We start from the raw sequence: 19,760 nt of genomic DNA, 5'->3' as shown, positions 1-19,760 counted from the left end.
ACCCTCTATTCTACTAGTGGGAATATAGTCTAAAGAAATCAGAGCTATGACATATACTATGCACAACTATTTATATTGCAACATTATTCACAACAGCAAACAGGTGAAAGCAGCTCAAGTTTCCATCAATTGTGCCATTTACAAAAAATATTTAGTATACAAGAAACCATAAAATATAATATCTGTTGTAGAAGGGGGAGGGGAAAGAACATGACCCGTAAAGTTTCTATGACTGACTTTCAGAAGCAGATTGCCAGACTTTTCCTTTCAGTCTGTCTTAGTCTGAGGCTTTGCTGAAATCTGTCAACATGGTTGACCCCACTGGAATTGAAATAGACTGGTGATATAAATTCCAGCATCATAGCCACACACAGACCACTTTTGACAGACTGATATCTGACAAACAGACGGATGAATGGTAGACCTATTTTTCTTTAATTTTGTTTTTGTTTGGTTAGATTTTAATAATATTTCATTGTATTTCTGATGAGAGCTTGAACTACAAGCAAGATTCCTTTTCAGTAACTTCTATGCAAATCATTTAGTTTTATTTTTCACAATATATAAACCACATTAACGTGGTTGTCTTATTTCAAGAAATCTAATTTCCTTTCTTTTCCTCCACTTACTAATATGTTTAAATTAGCAGGTCACCAAGTCAGAACTGAGGTTTGTGAGATGTAAAGAATCTGAGAAGAACGTATATTTATACTTTATTGATTAAGAGAAGGCATTTGACTGTATAGATCATAACAAATTATGACTAACATTGAAATGAGTGAGAATCCCAGGACACTTTATTGTGCTCATGTGAAGCCTATACCTAGACCAAGAGGCTATTGTGTGAACAGAACAAGGGAACAGTACATGGTTTAAAATTAAGAAAGAAGTGAGTCAGGATTGTATCCTCTCTCCATACCTATTCAATCTTTATGCTGAGCAAATTATTTGAGAAAGTTGACTCTATGAAGAAGAATGTGCAATCAAGAAAGGAGGAAGATTCACCAATAATCTATATTATGCAGATGAATGACACAACCTTGCTTGCTGAAAGTAAGGAGGGATTGAAGCATTTGTTTCAGAAGATCAACCAATACAGCCTTCAAAATGGATTGCAGCTAAGTACTGAGAAAACAAAAATTCTCACCATTGGACTAATAAGCATCATTATGATAGATGAAGAAAAGATTGAAACTGTCAACAAATTGAATATTACTTGGATCCACAGTCAAAACCCTTGGTACCAGCAGTCAGGAAATCAGGAAACATATTACATTGTGAAAATCTTCAGACCTTTCCAAATTATTGAAGAGTATTGATGTCAGTTTGAAGACTACAGTGTGTCTGATTCAGGCCATAGTCTTTCCAATCACTTGCAAAATCAAAAACAACAATAATAGTTTCTTTACTCCTTATCTTCAACTCTAGCTCCTCGCACATTTCATTGTAATATTTTGCTTTGTCATTCCGAGCTGCCTTTTGGAATCTTCTGTTCAGCTCTTTAGTATCTTGAATTCTTCCTTGCACTTTGGCTTCTCTACACTCCAGTGCAATCTTCAGAGTCTCTTCAGACATCCATTTCAGTATTTCCTTCCTCTTCTGTCTTTGTAATGACCTTTTGCACTTTTCCTGGATGATACCTTTGACATCCTCCCACAACTCATCTCGTCTTCACTCATTAGTGTTCAAGGCCTCAAACCTGTGCAAGAGATGGTTCTGAAATTCAGGTGGGATGAAATCAAAGTCATCTTTTGGCTCCTGTGAATTTGGTTTAATTTTCCTCAGCTTCACTTTGAACTTGCATATGAGTAGTTGGTGGTCTGTTCCACAATCAGCCTCCGGCCTAGTTTTCACAGCTGATATTGGGCTACTCCAGCGGTTCCTTCCACAGATGTAATCGATCTGATTCCTATGCATACCATCAGGTGAAATCCATGTGTATAACCTGTGTTTGTGCGAGGAGCTAGAGTCAGAAAATCAAAAGGGCCGAATTCACTCAGCATTTCTTAAGCTCAAGGAACTGAAGAACAAATTCAAACCTAGAGTTGCTATAATCAAGGATGCTTTGGGCAGAATATTAAATGATCCAGGAAGTATTAAAAGAAGATGGAAGGAATATACTGAGTCATTGTATAGAAAGGAATTGGCAGATACAGAAGAATTTAATGAAATAACATATGAGCAAGAGCCTATGGTGACGAAGGAAGAAGTTCAAGCGGCTTTGAAGGAAATAGCAAAAAATAAGGCCCCAGGAATAGATGGTATACCAATTGAAGTATTTCAGATAACAGATGTTGCCCTGGATGTGTTCACCAAGTTGTGCCAAGAAATCTGGAAAACAACCACTTGGCCAACTGACTGGAAGAGATCTATATTTGTTCCCATTCCAAAGAAGGGTGACCCAACTGAGTGTGGAAACTACAGAACAATATCATTGATTTCACATGCAAGCAAGATTCTACTGAAGATTATCCAAAAACGACTAGAACAGCACATCAGCAGAGAATTGCCAGAAGTTCAGGCTGAGTTTAAAAGAGGTTGTGGTACTAGGGATATTGTTGCTGATGTTAGATGGATCTTGGCTGAAAGCAAGGAATACCAGAAGAATGTACATCTGTGTTTCATTGATTATGCAAAGACGTTTGACTGTGTGGATCATAACAAACTGTGGCTGACTCTCAGAAGAATGGGATTCCCAGAACATTTAATCGTGCTAATGTGAAACCTATACTTGGACCAAGAGGCAGTAGTCAGAACAGAGCAGGGTAACACTGCATGGTTCAAAATTGGGAAGGGTGTACGCCAGGGATGCATCCTGTCTCCATACCTTTTCAACATGTATGCAGAGCAGATTATCCGAGAGGCTGGGCTCTATGAGGAGAATTGTGGCATCAGGATTGGTGGAAGATCTATTAACAATCTGCGTTATGCAGATGACACAATCCTGCTTGTGAAAGTGAGGAGGACTTCATGCACTTGCTGCGGAGGGTCAAGGACTGCAGCCTTCAGTATGGACTGAGGCTCAATATCAAGAAGACAAAGATTCTCACCACTGGTCCAATTGGCAGCGTCAGGATGGATGGCAAAGAGATTGAGATTGTTCACAGCTTAAGTTTGCTCGGTTCCACAGTCAACACTCTTGGCACCAGCAGTCAGGAAATCAAAAAGCGTATTGCGATAGGAAAGTCTGCTGTTAGGGATCTCTCTAAAGTACTCAGGAGCAACAGTGTCTCTCTGGAGAGTAAGGTGCGCCTGATACAGGCCATGGTCTTTGCAATCGCTTGATATGCAACAGAGAGTTGGACAATGATTAGGGAGGACAGAAGGAGAGTTAATGCCTTTGAGCTGTGGTGCTGGAGAAGAGTATTGAATGTACCACGGACTGCCAAGAAAACAAACAGATTCATCCTGGAGAGGATTAAACCAAGCAACTCCTTGGAGGCAAGGATTCTGGGGCTTCATCTGACATACTTTGGACATGTTGGCAGGAGGGATGGGTCCTTGGAGAGGGACATCATGCTTGGGAGAGTGGAGGGACAGCGCAGGAGGGGAAGACCCTCTATGAGGTGGATTGATTCAGTGACTGGGGTAATCGGGATGGGTGTGTCAGAGGCAGTGCTGTTGGCTCAGGATAGAGCAGGGTTTAGGGCTGTTGTGCATAGGGTCGCTATGAGTTGCAAACGACTCGACGGCACATAACAACAACAACAACATCAACAACTCCTTATCTTCTGATATTTGCTTTAAAATTATTGTTGATAATTTGGTTTCTTGGTTTTATCTGTAATTACCTATCGAAATATAAGTTACATGAGAATTATAGACCTTCCCTTTCTCATATATCATGTATCCCAGGTCTTGTCTTATGATCGGAGCTCTGTAAATATCCCTTTGATGAATGAGTTAAAGTGTATAAAAGATTGAATGAATTGTTCTGGTCTTCTCAAATCTGTTGTCTGTACTGAAACAGGACTAGAAATCAAAATACAAATATAACTATGCCTTCAGTAGTGTTGTGTTGTGGTTGCTTTTGTTAGGTGTCATTGAGTCAAAAACAACACATAGTGACCATATGAACAACAGATTTTAATCTTGTCCTATCCTGTGCCACCTTACACACTAAAACCCATTATGGCAGTCACTGTGTCGATACACCTGGTTGAGGGTCTTCCTGTCCTCCATTAATCCTCTGCTTTTCCAAGCATGATGTCCTTCTTTAGTGAATAGCCTCTCCTGATAACCTGCCCAAAATATTAAAGATGAACTTTTATCATCTTTGCCTCCAAGAGTACAGCTCAAAGGAATCAGTTTTTCGTCTGTCGTCCTTATTCATTGTCCAGCAAGGTTGATCGTGATGCACAGGTTTCAGAAGAGCTACAATAGTTTAAAATGTTTTAATAGCTCTAAGCATAAACACTCTTACCAGGACCTACAAAAACAATACAATTTGAACTGGTTGAGTCTCTACTGTTTCTCTACTCCTATTATGTCAAGAAACTTATCTTTTCAGGTCTAGGTTCATTTTTTCCAATGTACTTTGTCAGTACCTCCTGTATGCATTGTTTCCACTGCTGGGAATAAGAACTCACTTCACCAAAAGCATACACAAGCATACAAAAGCCCTCCTCCTGATGCCAGGGAACCCTCCCTCATCTTTCCTGTCATGGTTTTCAAGTTGCCAAGAATGATTCCCCCCCACCCTCAATAAACACAGGCATTCCTTCCCTAGATGACTTGGTTATCTGTCCTACCTTTCAATATACATTTCTGTTTGCACATGCATTTAAGTGATCATTTGCTTGATATCAGTCCCCTCTACTATTTTGTCCACTTTCTATCTGTCAGTGTGTTGTACTGTGGTGGTTTGTGCGTTGTCATGAAACTGAGAAGGTGCACCATCAGTATCTCAAATGGCATCAGGGTGACTCATGGTGAACAGGTTTCAGTAGAGCTTTAAAAGTAAGACAGACTGGGAGGTAAAGCTTAGTAATCCACTTCCAAAAATCAGCCATACAATCTCTGTGAGTCCAACATATTGTTGAAATATAGCAAAAAACTATCAACATTTTGTACTGGTATGCATAATTTCTTCATGGTCAGAGTCAGATCCACAGCAGCAAAGAACAAAAATCACTACTTTATAAGATCTGAGAAAGCAGGACTCATTGGGGTTTGGTTACACTGGAGTCTTAAAAGCTGCCTATAGTGTATGATGCATAGCAGCCAGATAGTTAATGTTGGTGGAATGTGTGAATGAACTACTAGAAATTCCATATTTGGATAAAAACAAAATTACTATACTTTCTCTAAATCAGAGAGGTGAGTGAATGCATACAATAAAGATCTGCTTTAGCACTGTAACAAGTTAATTTTGAGTGCTTATCAATACATCAACTTACACAGCACCAGGAAACAGATATTTCTAAGGAGCTGAAAATATTGAGACTACAACAGAGAATGGATGATGTGAAGGGGTGGAGTCCCAACAAGAACCCTCCTCCTGTATCTGGACTTCATTAACATCTAGTCAAGGTACGGGAAGATACACTTCCCAGTGCTTTCTCATGAGATGCAGACTGCTTTCCCACATTCAAGAAAAAGATCAAGCAGAAGCACAAAGTAGTTATTCTGGGGGTACCATACAATTTTGCCCTTGTGATATCGATGGTGAACAACATCCAAAATTACTTCATCATGTTGGGCCATGTTGTCTGTTGTCTTTTCAGCATGTTCTTCTTGAACTACTGCTGCTGCTGTGGCTTCATTAAGTTTGCCTACCCACAGGAAGACTAGAGACTAGGATGGTGGGCTAGACAATAGGAGCCTAGACCTACATTCCCACTGCCAAGTGTCTGAACATCTTCACTATGATATTCAGCCTCCTTTTTATCATCCTGTTAATCTTATTGCCAAGGTCACAGTGATGAGCTTACCAGCTGCTTCACAGATGATGAGAATAATCAAGACTACTCATCGCTACTGATTGCTCTGGCCTGAGCCCTGTGGCTGTCTACCTGTGACTCTGCAACCTGGCCTGTCACCCTCATGCTCCCTCAGCACTTTGCACACCTTTATCTGTAAGAAACCCAATACAAATCTGTGCTTAAAAAAAAAGTTAATTGCAACTATCAATGGCAATTAATACCTATGAATGATTTCATGGTTGGTTTTGGCTTTTGGGGTTTGTTGTGTTTGGTGTTTTTTTTTTTACACTTCATAAAAAAACACCCATGAGGAATGTGTTCTTTAGAACAATCAACATTATGGACACCATTTCCCTGAGGGAAAAAATGAGGTAAATAGGGGCAGGGGAATTGAGGAAAATAGAAATGGGGAAGGCAGGATAGAAATGGAGAGAGTACTGATGCAATGCAGAGGATGGCAACCAATGTCATGGAACAATTTATGTGTAAATTGTTGAATAAGCAACATATTCACTATGTAAAGTTTCACCTAAAATGATAAAAAAATAGGTTCTAATTCAATATATCTGAGGTGGATTGTTTAGCAGGGTGCATGGTAGGATCTAAGTGGAATAAACTGGTGAGACTACTCATCTTTCTTGAGGAGTATCTGGTGGATTTCAATCACTGGCCTTTTAGCTACTACTCTAGCAGGATACACACTGCCATCAGAGCTGCTGGGAAGAGGAATTCATAGACTGTAGAGAAAAAGTAAGATTGTCCCACCTACTCCCTTGCCAAGAGCCGCAGACTCTTCAGATACAGTTAATTGACCGGCTAATGACAAATAATTTTTTTTTCTTTAAAAAAATTCCCTAAAGATTTTAACAAAAAAAGTTTCATTAATTATTGTATGTATATAAAAGCACCAAACCTATTTTCGTTTTTCCAAAGTTCTTTAATATGTTAAGCAGTTCATTGATCAAAATTATTTTTCCCTCAGTTTATTCAAGTTAATGAGGCACCACTTTAAAAGGCATTCTGGGAAAGATGGGGGGGTCAGAGAAAGAGGAAGATGTTCAACAAGACAGATTGATACAGTGACTAACAGTAGGCTTGAGCATATTAAAGATGATGATGATGTTGCAGTATTGAACGTTTCAGATCTGTTGTTATAGGATGGCTGTAAGCTGTAATTGACTTAACATTAGGAGCTCTGGTGGTTGAGTCCTTAGGGAATTACACTGTTAACCCCAAGGTGGCATCTAGAGAAAGATGGGCCTCCCATGAGATTTACAGCCAAGAAAACCCATTGAAGGGTCAACTGTGAGTTGGTTCCAACTCTGCAGCAATGTGAAAAGAGACACTTTCTAGCGTTAGAAGCCTCATAAAATAAAAAGCAATATTTCGGGGCTTTTTTTTTCTCAGAAGAAACAGTTTTATTAATGGAGGGAAAATGATAAAATGATTTCAAATTAAGAACTTAATTAAGGGGCTTTGAAACAGATGGAGAGATGGACTACAGAGCATTTAATTGACCTAAACATATTAAATGAGAGTAATGTATTATCAAGTACAGTTCTTTCATTTGTCAATTTATTATCTAAAAATGAATCTTTAAGCTGTATAAATTCATCAAGAGTGACACACATGGGGAAATAATTGGAGGAAATACCACAAAATATCATTGTTTAGGGAGTTTTGGTGGCCTAGTGGTTTTGCCACATTTAGCTAACAATGAGCTAAAGCCTCTTTTACAGACAACTAGCCCCTGGTGGGTATACCTTGTATTTAAAAACATGGTGGGCGCGCCATGTATTTAAAAAGCTTTTTTTAAAAAAAAATAAATAAATATAAAAAGGTTTTTTTTATTTAAAAAGCCCTAGGATCTAGTGTTAACTGATTTTGGCATGAAAATTCTTCTAAGTGGTATAGCAGTGGTCTATTTCCTGTACTGAATTAATTTGGGGTTGCTGTGATACTGAATACTGCACCAGAGATTTGTCACATACCACAATGTTTACCCATTGTGGACAGTGTTTGGTGGAGCTCCAAGACTGATTCAGGTTTGGAAGCAGGAGTGGCATCCACTTTCCAAACCACATGCCTCTGGAAACTCTACGCACACAGAGAAACGATAGTTATACAACAGGGTGCATACTTAACTAACACTCATACTTAACAACAACTACAAAAATAATCTTAATTTTATTGTATACAATATTTCTAAAAATATGTTGAGACCATATTATCTTATTATAAATCCCAAATCACTATAGTTTATCACTTTTATTTTATAATAAAACACCAAAGCATATTTTCACCTTTAAAAATATAGATATTGAAATAACAAGCAGAGCCTTTATTTCTGACTCCAAATGAGTAATTATCTTTTATCTAGAAGTATTTTCCTTTTTCTTTTAAACATATTTCTTCTGTTATCTCGGCATGTATTGGACATAGATACCATACAAAATCAGTGTAATTATTGTCTGCTATTTTTTTTTGTGGTCATCGTTGGTATGTGCTAGCAATTTTATGTAAATTAAGTATCAGCCATATCTGTTTTAAGGAAAGGGAATATTATTGATGACCAAACAAACAAAACACATGGAAAAAATGTTCAAAATCCTTAGCCATAAGAGAGATGCAAATAAAAACAACTATGAGATATCATCTCACACCAGTTAACAATAGCAAAGTTCAACAGGACAGCAAACAACAAATGCGGGTGAGGCTGTGGAAAACTTAGAACTCTTATTTATTTATTTTTTTCTATTATACTGGTTTACATACAAAGTTCATAAAATTCATATACATTGCTTTTCATACTGGATCTTTCGCCTCTCCTTTACCCATGCCTCCCTCCATGCATCAAATTGTATGACTCTGTGATTAAGTGTCCCCCCCTTGGATCCTCTTACTCATTCTACAATTATAGTCTTATACAGTAGTTGTACTTATGAGACTCAGTTCACTTAGGATAATGCTTATTTTTTGGCCATGCCTTCAACTCAGCTTCTATTTCCTCCTTCATTACCACTGGCTTCTATGCATATGTTACTTACTGAAATTTTTCAATCTCAATCAATTTTTTTTTCTACTACAAGTGACTCTGTGTATTCTCTCTATCATCTTTGGATGATTTTTGGGTCATTCAATATATTGCCCATAGGATATTTCATTATTGTTACATGAGGCTTAAATTGGTTTTTCAGTTCTTTCAGCTTGAGAAATGCAGAGGGAGTTCTTCCCTTATTATTCTCCAATTTTAGCTCTCTGCATATTCCATTATAATACTTCCATTCCCAAGAAATGTGATCCTATTGAATGTGGAAACTATTGAACAATATCCTTGATATTCACATACAAGCAAAATACTGCCGAGGATCATTCAAAAATGGCTGAAACAGAATATAAATAGGGAATTGCTGGAAGTCCAGGCAGTATTTATTTTTTTTAAATAGTGAAAATAAATGCATTTAATATCTTTTCAAGAGTAGTAACATCTACCTTAGCTTCACCCACCAGCTCACACTGGCAGAACCCATTTTCTGACTTCTTGAGGGTTAGGTCTCCCCACAGGTGCTGATGAGCAGCTATACAGCGACAGTCCTCTGCTTATGCTGTGTTTTAGCAGATGGTAAGTAGAGGCTTCATTCTCTCTCACCCAGAGCTTGAGTGAGCCCACCCTAGGCAAGGGCCTTCCTGAATGTGCTCCAAGCGTGGAAGCAGCGGGTGAAGGCATGCTGCTCATTGCCCTTGTGAACCAGGCGCAGACAGCGGGGTTGTTCCTGTACTTTGGATCGCAGGTGCTGTATGTACACCTGGCAGGCCTTCAGACTTATCTTGATTTCTACTTGGCTTGTCTGTGTCCCCACCCACATGTAGACCTCTCGTTGTCTAGAAGCATAATGTCATCATCAGCTAAGTCATCTTGGCAAAAGTCAGAGCATTTCTCAGTCACTGCAAAGAAGCCCTTCTCATTGGAGCACCGGAAGAGCCGAGTGTGCTTCATGAACTCAGCATCATCGTCATAAGGCTTCTGTGCCCCGAGGCCCACCCAGAAGAAGTTCTCAGGCTCTTCACCTTCATTTATAACCTGCTTGCTATAAGAGGTATCAGACATGGTATTGAGGATATCCTCTGCCAGTTTGGCTTCATCAGGGTCTGAAGCCCTGCCAACCCATGCATACACAATGCCTTGGTTGTCCTCACTCTCAAAGGGAACCTTAAGAATGAAGCAGAATTCAGAGTTGAGGAGGCTGGGAGGAGGCTGGAGTCTGTGCTAATCTGGATGCACCGGGTACAGAGGGTGCTGCCATTGGTGCGGATCTGGTAGAGGCTGGGCTGCAAGGTGCTCTGGACCGCCTTCCTCTTGCCCCGGTGTATGATGAACTTTCTCTTGAAATGGGACAGGAATTTTGGGTTCTCCTGCTGTTGTGTCATGTGCACCACCTCCAGCTTGCCCGGGAAGAGACTCTCAAACTTCTTCTGCAAGCTGAAGGTGAAGGTGAGCCAGCCCATGTTGGAGGCCTCACGGCCCTGCCAGAAGTAAACGATGCACTGAAAGTCTTCCTCTGGCTGCTTCTCCTCCACCATAGCCGCCTCAGTTGCTTTGTCTTCTGCTCTTGCTGCTTTCTCTTCCTCCACTTCTTCCTTCTTTTCCTCTTCATACTCCACAGGCACCCAGTACCTGCAGAGGAAGACGTAGCAGTCTTGTGTATAGAAGTGGCCAAATTCCTCCTCTGGCAACCGGGAGAACTTCTTGCCCTCAAGCACAAAACCCTCCATGCCATCCAGGTCCTCATTCCATTCCTCCATCAGCTGCTCAGCCTCAGCCAGGACCATAGGTGGCTGACGTGGCAGAAAGAGAGCAGTGAGGTCAGCCTTCAATTGATCTTTCTTCTCAGTGTCACCCTTCACCTTCCCCGTCAGACCCTGGTTTTGCAGCACGGCCTCTGCATTGCGTGTATAGTCTACTGTTAGTACATCATCCCAGTTCTTGAACTTGGCCTCAGTGCCCTCCAGACTGCGGCTGACAGCTGCGTGGTGTGGCCGATGCAGCATTCCGCATAGCTCCTGGCCCAGTTTGAGGGCAGCTGCACGCACCAGGCATGGGGACTTGCGGCCCAGCCAGATGAATACATCAGACCAGCAGTCCAGGAATATTATTGCCAGTGTCAGATGGATCCTGGCTAAAAGTGAAAATACCAAAAGAATGTATATTTGCATTTTATTGACTATGTGAAGTCACTTGATTTTGTGGATCATGGTAAGTTGTGGCAAACATTGAGAATGGAATCCCAGAGCAATGTACTCATGCAGAACCTATTCCTGGACTGTTGTGTGAACAGAGCAGGGGAGCACTCCATGATTTGGAATTGGGAAGGGAGTGTGCCAGGGTTGTATTTTCTCTCTATATGTATTCAATGTGTATACTGATAAAGTTATCAGAGAAGCTGGACTCTATGAAGAGCAATGTGGCATAAGGATTGCAGGGAGACTCATCAATAACCTGTGATATGCATGCAGATGACAAAATCTTGCTTGCTGAAAGTAAGGAGGACTTGAAGCACTTGTGGAAGATCACAAAATGCAACCTCCAGTATGAATTCTACCTCAATGTCAGGAAAATAAAGATTCTTACGAATGACCAATAGAATGGAGAGAAAATGGAAACTGTCAACAGCTTGAACTTACTTGGATCCACAATTAACACCCTTGGTACCAGCAGTCAGGAAATCAGGAGATGCACTGAACTGGGAAGATCTTCAGTTAGGGACCTCTCCAAAATATTGAGGAGTAGTTGGAAGACTAAGGTGCATCAGATTCAGGCCATAGTCTTTCTGATTACTTGCTATGCATCCAAGAGCTGGACAATGAATAAGGATGACAGAAAAATAATTGATGTCTTTAAATTGCGGTGTTGGAGACTGAACATTGAGTGGACGGACAAGAGAATAAATAGTTATGTCTTGGAGAAGGTGCAGCCAGAGTGCTATTTGGAGGCAAGAATGACGAGGCTTTGTCTCATATACTTTGGACATGTTGCTCAGAGGGGCTATTCCTTGGAGAAGAACGTGATGTTGGGAAGAGTGGAGCATCAGCAAAGGAGAAGACCCTCAATCAGGTGGATTGACATGGTAACTGCTGCAATGGGCTCTTACATGTCTTGAACTGTGAGGATGCCACAGGGTAGAACAGAGTTCAGGTCTTTTGTCCATAGGATTGCTATGAGTCATATTCGACATGAAGAGGAGACCAAATCACATCATCTCACACCCATGAGCGAGTCAATATTCTTCCCTAATCTTCATCAAAACCAGCAAACAAGCTTCTGTAGAATTTGACTGTTGTAGACAACTTCCAAACTGGATTCCAGTCCCATACTGCTGATCAAATGTGTTTTTAAATAGGAGGCCAAATCACATCATCCACTCTAATCCTCACCAGAACCAGTAAACAAGCCTCTGTAGAATCCAGCTGCTGCAGACAACTTCCAAACTGAAATCCAGCCCCATATTGCTACTCCTTGATTTCAAAACATACTATACAGCCATAGGAAACAAAACAACATGGTACTGATACAATGACAAATACACAGACTATTGAGACAGAATCAAGAATCCACAAATTAACCCATCTATGATATCATTAATATCATACACGAACAAGATTCTGCTAAAGTTTATCCAGACTACTGGAACAGTGTACACCAGCAAACAACTGCCAGATGTTCAGGCTGGGTTAAAAGAGGCAATGGCACTAAGGACTTCATATCCAACGTTAGATGGATCTTGGCTGAAACAAAGAGTCCCAGAGTAATTACCATCTGTGTTTCATTGACTATGCAAAGGCATTTGATTGTGTAGATCACAACAAATTATTTCTAACCTTGAGAAGAATGGAGATTCCAGAACACTTAATTGTGTTCATGTGAATTCCATACTTGGACCAAGAATCAGTGTTCAAAACATACCAGGGAATCACTTCATGTTCAGGATCAAGAAAGGTGTGTATCAGGAATTTGTCCTAACTTCATACCTTTTCAATCTATATGCAGAACATATCATTCAGGACGCTGGACTTTATGAGGACTAATATGGCATCAGGCTTGGAAGAAGACTCATCAACAACTTATATTATGTAGGTAACACAACCTTGTTTACTGAAGTTGAAGAGGACATGAGGCTTTGGCTGCAGAAGGTCAAGCACTGTAGTCTTCAATAAGGATTGAAGTTCAGCCTCAATAAAATAAAGATTCTCATCACTGGGCCAATTGGCAGCTTCATGATGGATAGAGAAGAGACTGAGATTGTTAATAACTTCAGCTTGCTTGGTTCCACAATCAGCACTCTTGACACCAGAAGTCAGAAAATTGGAAGATGAATTTTACTGGGAAAATATGGTGTCAGGGACTCTCTAGAGTACTGAAGAGCAACAATATTAGTCTGGAGACTAAGGTGTGCTTGATCCAGGCCATGGTTGTCACAATTACTTGCTATGCATCTGACAGCTGGATAATAACTAAGGATAATAGAAGTATCGATACGACACATAGTGACCCTATGAACAAAAGACCTGAACCCTGTTCTATAATTAATTTAATTTTTTTAATGTTTATAGAGTTTCCATAGGCATGTGATTTAAGAAGTGGGTGCCACTCTCCATGATGGCAAACCATCATGGCACTTGACACAGCTATGGCACATTGATTGACAACTCCAAGTTATTCAGTACATCAAATAGACAAATCAGTGCTGTTCATTCTCATATTAATAAATTTATTAATTTAATTTCTTAAATTATCAATTATTTATTTATTCAAGTACAATGGCCTGAATCAGACACATCTTAGTCTTCAAACTAACATCACTACTCCTCAATAATTTGGAAAGTTTCCTAACTTCAGTTTTTCCAACTGCAATGTGTCTCCTTATTTCCTCATACTAAGGGTGTTAATTGTAGATCCATGCAAGATGAAGCTTTTGACAGTTTCAATCTCCTCTCCATCCATTATGACATGTTCTATTGGTCCAGTGGTAAAAATATTCATTTTCTTGATATTGAGTTGTAATCCATACTGAAGGCTACACTCCTTGATTTTCTGCAACAAGTGCTTCAAATCCTTCTCACTTTCAGCAAGTAAGGTTGTGTCATCTGCATAGCACAGGTTATTGATGTGTCTCCCTCCAATCCTGATGTCACACTCCTCTTCATAGATTCCAACTTGTCAGATAATTTGCTCAACATATAGACTGAACAGGTATGGAGACAAAATACATTCCTGACACACTATCATGCCATTCTCCCGTGTTCCATTCACACAACAGCCTCCTGGTCCAGGTATTACTCATGAAAAAAACAAAAGGTCATTACAAAAACAGAGGACAAAGAAAAAACTGAAATCGATGTCAGAAGAGACTCTGAAGATTGCACTGGAACGTTGGGAAGCCAAAGCTAAAGGAAAACATGTAGAAGTTAAAGAGTTGAACAGACGGTTTCATAGGGCAGCTCAGGAGGACAAAGCAAAGTATTATAATGTAATGTGCAGAAATCTGGAATTGGAGAATAATAAGGGGGAAACTTGCTCTGCATTTCTCATGGTGAAAGAACTGAAAAACAAATTTAGGCCTCTTGTCACAATTTTGAAAGATGCTATGGGCAGTGTACTGAATGACCCAGAAAGCATCAAACGAAGATGCAGGTAATACACACAGTCGCTATACCAGAAAGAATGGATTGACACTGAAAAATTTGGGAAGTACCATATGAACAGAAGCCAATAGTAATGAAAGAGGAAGTAGAAGCTGCATTAAGGCCATTGGGAAAAAAATAAGGCCCCAGGAATCAATGGGATACCAATCGACTTGTTTTAATTAACAGATGCAAATTTGGATGCACTCACTGGTCTATCCTTGGAAATTTGGAGGACGGCTCTCTGGTCAATAGATTGGAAGAGGTCTATATTTGTTCTTATGCCCAAGAAGCTTGATCCAACTGAATGTGAAAATTATTGAACAATATCATTGATATCACATGATAGCAAAATACTGCTGAAGATCTTTCAAAAACAGCTGAAACAGTACATAGCTAGGGAATTGCCAAAAGTTCAAGTAGGATTTTTAAGAGACAGTGGCACCTAGGAAATATCATTGTTGATGTCAGATAGATCCTGGCTGAAAATAAGGAATATCAGAAGAATGTTTATTTGTGATATATTGACTATGCAAAGGTGTTTGTGTAGATTATGTAAAGTTGTGGCTAAAATTGAGAAAAATAGGAATCTGAGAGCACTTGATTGTGCCAGGAATATACCCTGAGGAAATAGAACTGAGACACAAATGAAGTTTTCTATGCAAATGTTCATACTAGCATTATTCACAGTAACAAGAAATTGGAAACAGTCCAAATGACCATTAAGAAACAAATGAATTGAGAAATTGTGGAATATTCTCCTGATGTAATACTATGTAGCACAAAAGAGCAGTGATTTTGAAAAATGCTATGTAACATGGGAGAGGATTGAGACTATTATGCTGAGTTAACTCAGTGTCATGAGAACAAATACTGTGTAAGGCCATTATTGTAAAACTTGGAAGGATAACTAGTAAGATGTTTATTAAAGTCCAAAAGGGGAAGATGTGAGGATCAGAGGTACAATGGCTGGGGAGGAGGAGAATTATGAGGTCTCAGAATTTGGTGGAAAGAGGGAGGGGGTGAAGAAATTAAGAAAGATCCAGTGGAGACTTGAGAATACTGAAGCGGACATAAATCAATAGTGATTGTTATTACAGAAGACAATATATAGTAATGATTATATGAAACACATTGTGAATGAAAGAATGTGTGAAGCACAATTACTAGAAATGAAACTATATGTATATAACTTTTGTATGCAAATGAATGTTGTTATTGTTGTTGTTGTGATGTGTTGCATAGTGACCCTATGTAGAACAGCTCTGAATCCTGCTCTATCCTCAGCTGACCTTATGGTCTCTGACACAACTATCCCCAATACCCCAGTCACTGAGTCAATCCATCTCATTGAGAGTCTTCCTCTCCTGCGCCGTCCCTCCACTCTCTCAAACATAATATCCCTCTCCAAGAACCACTCCCTCCTTGCAACATGCCCAAAGTATGTCAGACAAAGCTTCAGAATCCTTGACTCCAGGGAACATTGTCTTCACCCTCTCCAAGACAAACCTGTTTGTTTTCCTAGCAGTCCATGGTATATCCAACACTCTTCTCCAGCACCACCCAAAGGCATCAATTCTATCATGCCTAATCACTGTCCAACTCTCCGATGCATAGCACATAATTGCAAAGACTATAGCCTGGATCAGGCGCACCTTAGTCTCCAGCCTGATGTCGTCGCACTTCGGTGCCCTTGAGAGGTCCCTCACAGCTGACTTTCCCAATGCAATTCGTCTCCTGATATCCTGGCTGCTGTTACCAAGAGTGTTGACTGTGGAACCAAGCAAACTAAAACTGTTAACTATTTCAATCTCTTTACCATCCATACTGATGCTGCCAATTGGCTCAGTGGTGAGAATCTTTGTTTTCTTGAGGTTGAGCTTCAATCCATATTGAAGACTGCAGTCCTTGACCTTCTGCAGCAAGCGCTTCAGGTCCTCCTCAGTTTCAGCAAGCAGGGTTGTGTCATCTGCATAATGCAGGTTGTTGATGACTCTTCCACCAATCCTGATGCCACATTCCTCCTCCTACAGCCCAGTGTTTCTGATGATCTGTTCTGCATACAGATTGAAAAGGTATGGAGACAAAATACATCCCTGATGGATACCTTTCTTGATTTTGAACCATCCAGTGTGTCCCTGCTCTGTTCTGATGACTGCCTCTTGGTCCAAGTATAGGTTTCGCATTGTTGTTGTTGTGTTGTTTGGTGCGGTCGAGTCGTAGACAACTCATAGCGACCCTATGAATGAACGGCCTGAGCACTGTTCGTACATAGAGCTTCCGGAGGCAAGCCATTTCTGAAGTGGATGCTGCTCCTGCTTCCAGGCTTGTTTAAGGTGGTAAGCTCCAGCCAACACTGTCCACCATGGGTACCCATTACCACAATTGGAACATCACTGTCATAGTGTTCAGCATCACAGCAACACGAGTTCCCTCTGCACAGACCAGTGCTATAACACCTTGAAGAACGTTTGAGAGGGAAACAATGGGCCTGAGGGCCCTTTTGACTTAAGGCCTCCTCCTGGTTCAAACCCTAGGCCCAGGCTGGCTAGCCTCGCTCCTGGGGACAGAGCAAACCTGCACGTAACAAACACATGCCCGGAAAAGCAGTCGACTCCAAAAGCTTGCCACGATTCCTGTGCTCACACCACCATGCTCCTTCTGGCTAGGAGAACTTCCCAAGACCCTGGGAGGGGCCAACCAGGAACAACATGGGCGCTTCCTCTCCCAGCTGCCTTTTGGCTTAAGGCCGCCTCCTGGTTCAAACCCTAGGCCCAGGCTGGCTTGCCTCGCTCCCGGGGACAGAGCAAACCCGCACGTAACAAACACATGCTGGAAAAGCACTCGACTCCAAAAACTTGCCACGATTCCTGCATTCACACCCCCATGCTCCCGGCAAGGAGCAGTTCTAGAGACCCTGGGAGGAGCCAAGAACATGGCCAGCCTCCTTTCCCAGCTGCCTTTGGGCATTAGCACAATCAAATGCTCTGAGATTCCCATTCTTCTTAGAGTCAGCCATAGTTTTTTGTGATTCACACAGTCAAAAGCCTTTGCATAGTCAATGAAGCACAGATAGACATTCTCCTGGTATTCTCTGCTTTCTGCCAAGATCCAGCTAACATTAGCTATAATATCCCTAGTACCACGACCTCTTCTAAATCCAGCCTGCACATCTGGCAGTTCTCTGTTGACATATTGCTTCAAACATTTTTGGATAGTTTTCAAGAGAATCTTGCTTGCATATGATATCAGTGATATTGTTTGATAATTTCCACACTCTGTTGGGTCACCTTTCTTTGGAATGGGAACAAATATCAATCACTTCCAGTCAGTTGGCCAGCTGGCTGTCCTCCATATTTCCTGGCACAACTTAGTAAGCACATCCAGGGCAGGGTCTGTTTGTTGAAATAAATCAATTGGTATGCTGTCAACTCCTGGAGTCTTGTTTTTTGCCAATTCCTTCATAGCAACTTGAACTTTCTCCTTCATCACCATAGCTCTTGCTCGTATGTTATTTCATGAAATTCCTCTGTGTCTGCCAATTACTTCTGATACAGTGACTCTGTAAGCCTTCCATCTTCTTTTGATACTTCCTGGATCATTCAACATTCTACCCAAACTATCTTTAAGTATTGCGACCCGTGGCTTGAATTTTTTTTTCAACTCCTTCAGCTTAAGAAATGCTGAGTGAGTCCAGCCCTTTTGATTTTCTGACTCCAGCTCTCTGCACATTTCATTATATCATCTTGCTTTGTCATCCTGAGCTGCCTTTTGAAATTTTCTATTCAGCTCTTTGATTTCTTGATTTCTTCCTTTAGCTTTGGCTTCTCGGCGCTCTAATGCAATACTCAGAGTCTCATCTGACATCCATATATGATCAGGTGTTATGGTCATAACAAAAGTCCAGAATGAAGGTTGCATAGTGGAGTATACTCGGAGGGTGGGGAAAAGATTGTATACCAATGAAAGAATTTTTCTTTTTTCAAAGAGAAGAGAGAACTGGGGGAGGGAGGCAGGGAGGAAAAATGCAACAATGAATGAATGGAAATCCAAAGTCTCTGTAAATGTTCATTAAAATTAATAAAATTTTTTTAAATGGGGAAAAAAGAATCTTTGTTTTCTTGATGTTGAGCTTTAATTCGTATTTAAGGCTGCAGTCCTTGACCTGCAACAAGCACTTCAGGTCGTACTCAGTTTCAGCAAGCAAGGCATAATACAGGTTGTTGATGAGTCTTCCTGCAATTTTGATGCCACATTCTTCCTCATAGAGCCCAGCCTCCCGAATGAGCTGTTCTACATATACCAATATAAATTAAAGAAAAAAAAATATATATATAAATCTACTTTTTAAAAAGGTACCACTATTCCAGTGTTACTTAATCATTGTCCAACTTTCACATGGATGTGAGGTGATTGACAAACTAAGGCATATCTTAGAAACTTTTGTTGTTTTAACACTTTAAAGAGCAGGTTTGCACCAACTATATGTCATTTGATTTCTTGACTGTTGCTTCCATTAGTGTTGATTAAGAATCCAAATAAACAATTTTAATATTTTCTATGTTTATCATGATGTTACTTATTGGTCTGGTTCTGAGATTATTTTATTTTGTCTTGTCTTTATGTTGAGATGTAATCCCTATTAAAGGCTCTAGTCTGATCTTCATCAATACTTGCTTCAAGTCTTCTTTGTTTTCAGCTAGCAAAAGATTTAGATTGTTCCATCTCAGTAATACAAGTGGTTATTTGATTCTTCCTTCAAACTTGATGTTCCCTTTCTCTTCATTAAAGCCCAGCTTTCCTTATTTTCTCAGCATACAGATTGAATCACCTCAGCTCTATTCACTGGCACTGAGACAGTTCCAGTTCATGGAACGTCCCCCATAGAATAAATAAATATGGCAAAAGTGCACTAATTCCCACACAACTTTTTTCAGTGTAGCTCATGTACTGTTCAAATGTCTGTTTCTTGGTTTGGGTATAGATTATTAAGCATCCTGGAATTATTCTTCTTCATAACAATCTGTAATTTTTATGATCCAATGTTATCTGTAACTATTATAATTCACACAAAGGAATGTTTTTGCATACTTATGAAACACGTTACTTGCCATCGCATTCGAGCCAAATCATAGCTACTCCACCAGTGACTTTCCA

At 40.2% G+C, this 19,760-nt stretch overlaps 1 pseudogene; it reads right to left on the bottom strand.

The window, feature by feature from the left end:
* Nucleotides 1–9,595: 9,595 nt before the first annotated feature.
* Nucleotides 9,596–11,072, bottom strand: LOC102850537 (annotated as a pseudogene).
* Between the last annotated feature and the right edge of the window lie 8,688 nt (nucleotides 11,073–19,760).

This window comes from Elephantulus edwardii, unplaced genomic scaffold (genome assembly GCF_000299155.1).
Source record: "Elephantulus edwardii isolate Elephantulus edwardi_28Jun2011 unplaced genomic scaffold, EleEdw1.0 scaffold00238, whole genome shotgun sequence".
Classification (NCBI taxonomy): Eukaryota; Metazoa; Chordata; class Mammalia; order Macroscelidea; family Macroscelididae; genus Elephantulus; species Elephantulus edwardii.
The sequence above is the reverse complement of the archived record's forward strand: the minus strand, read 5'-3'. Positions and strand labels throughout refer to the sequence as shown.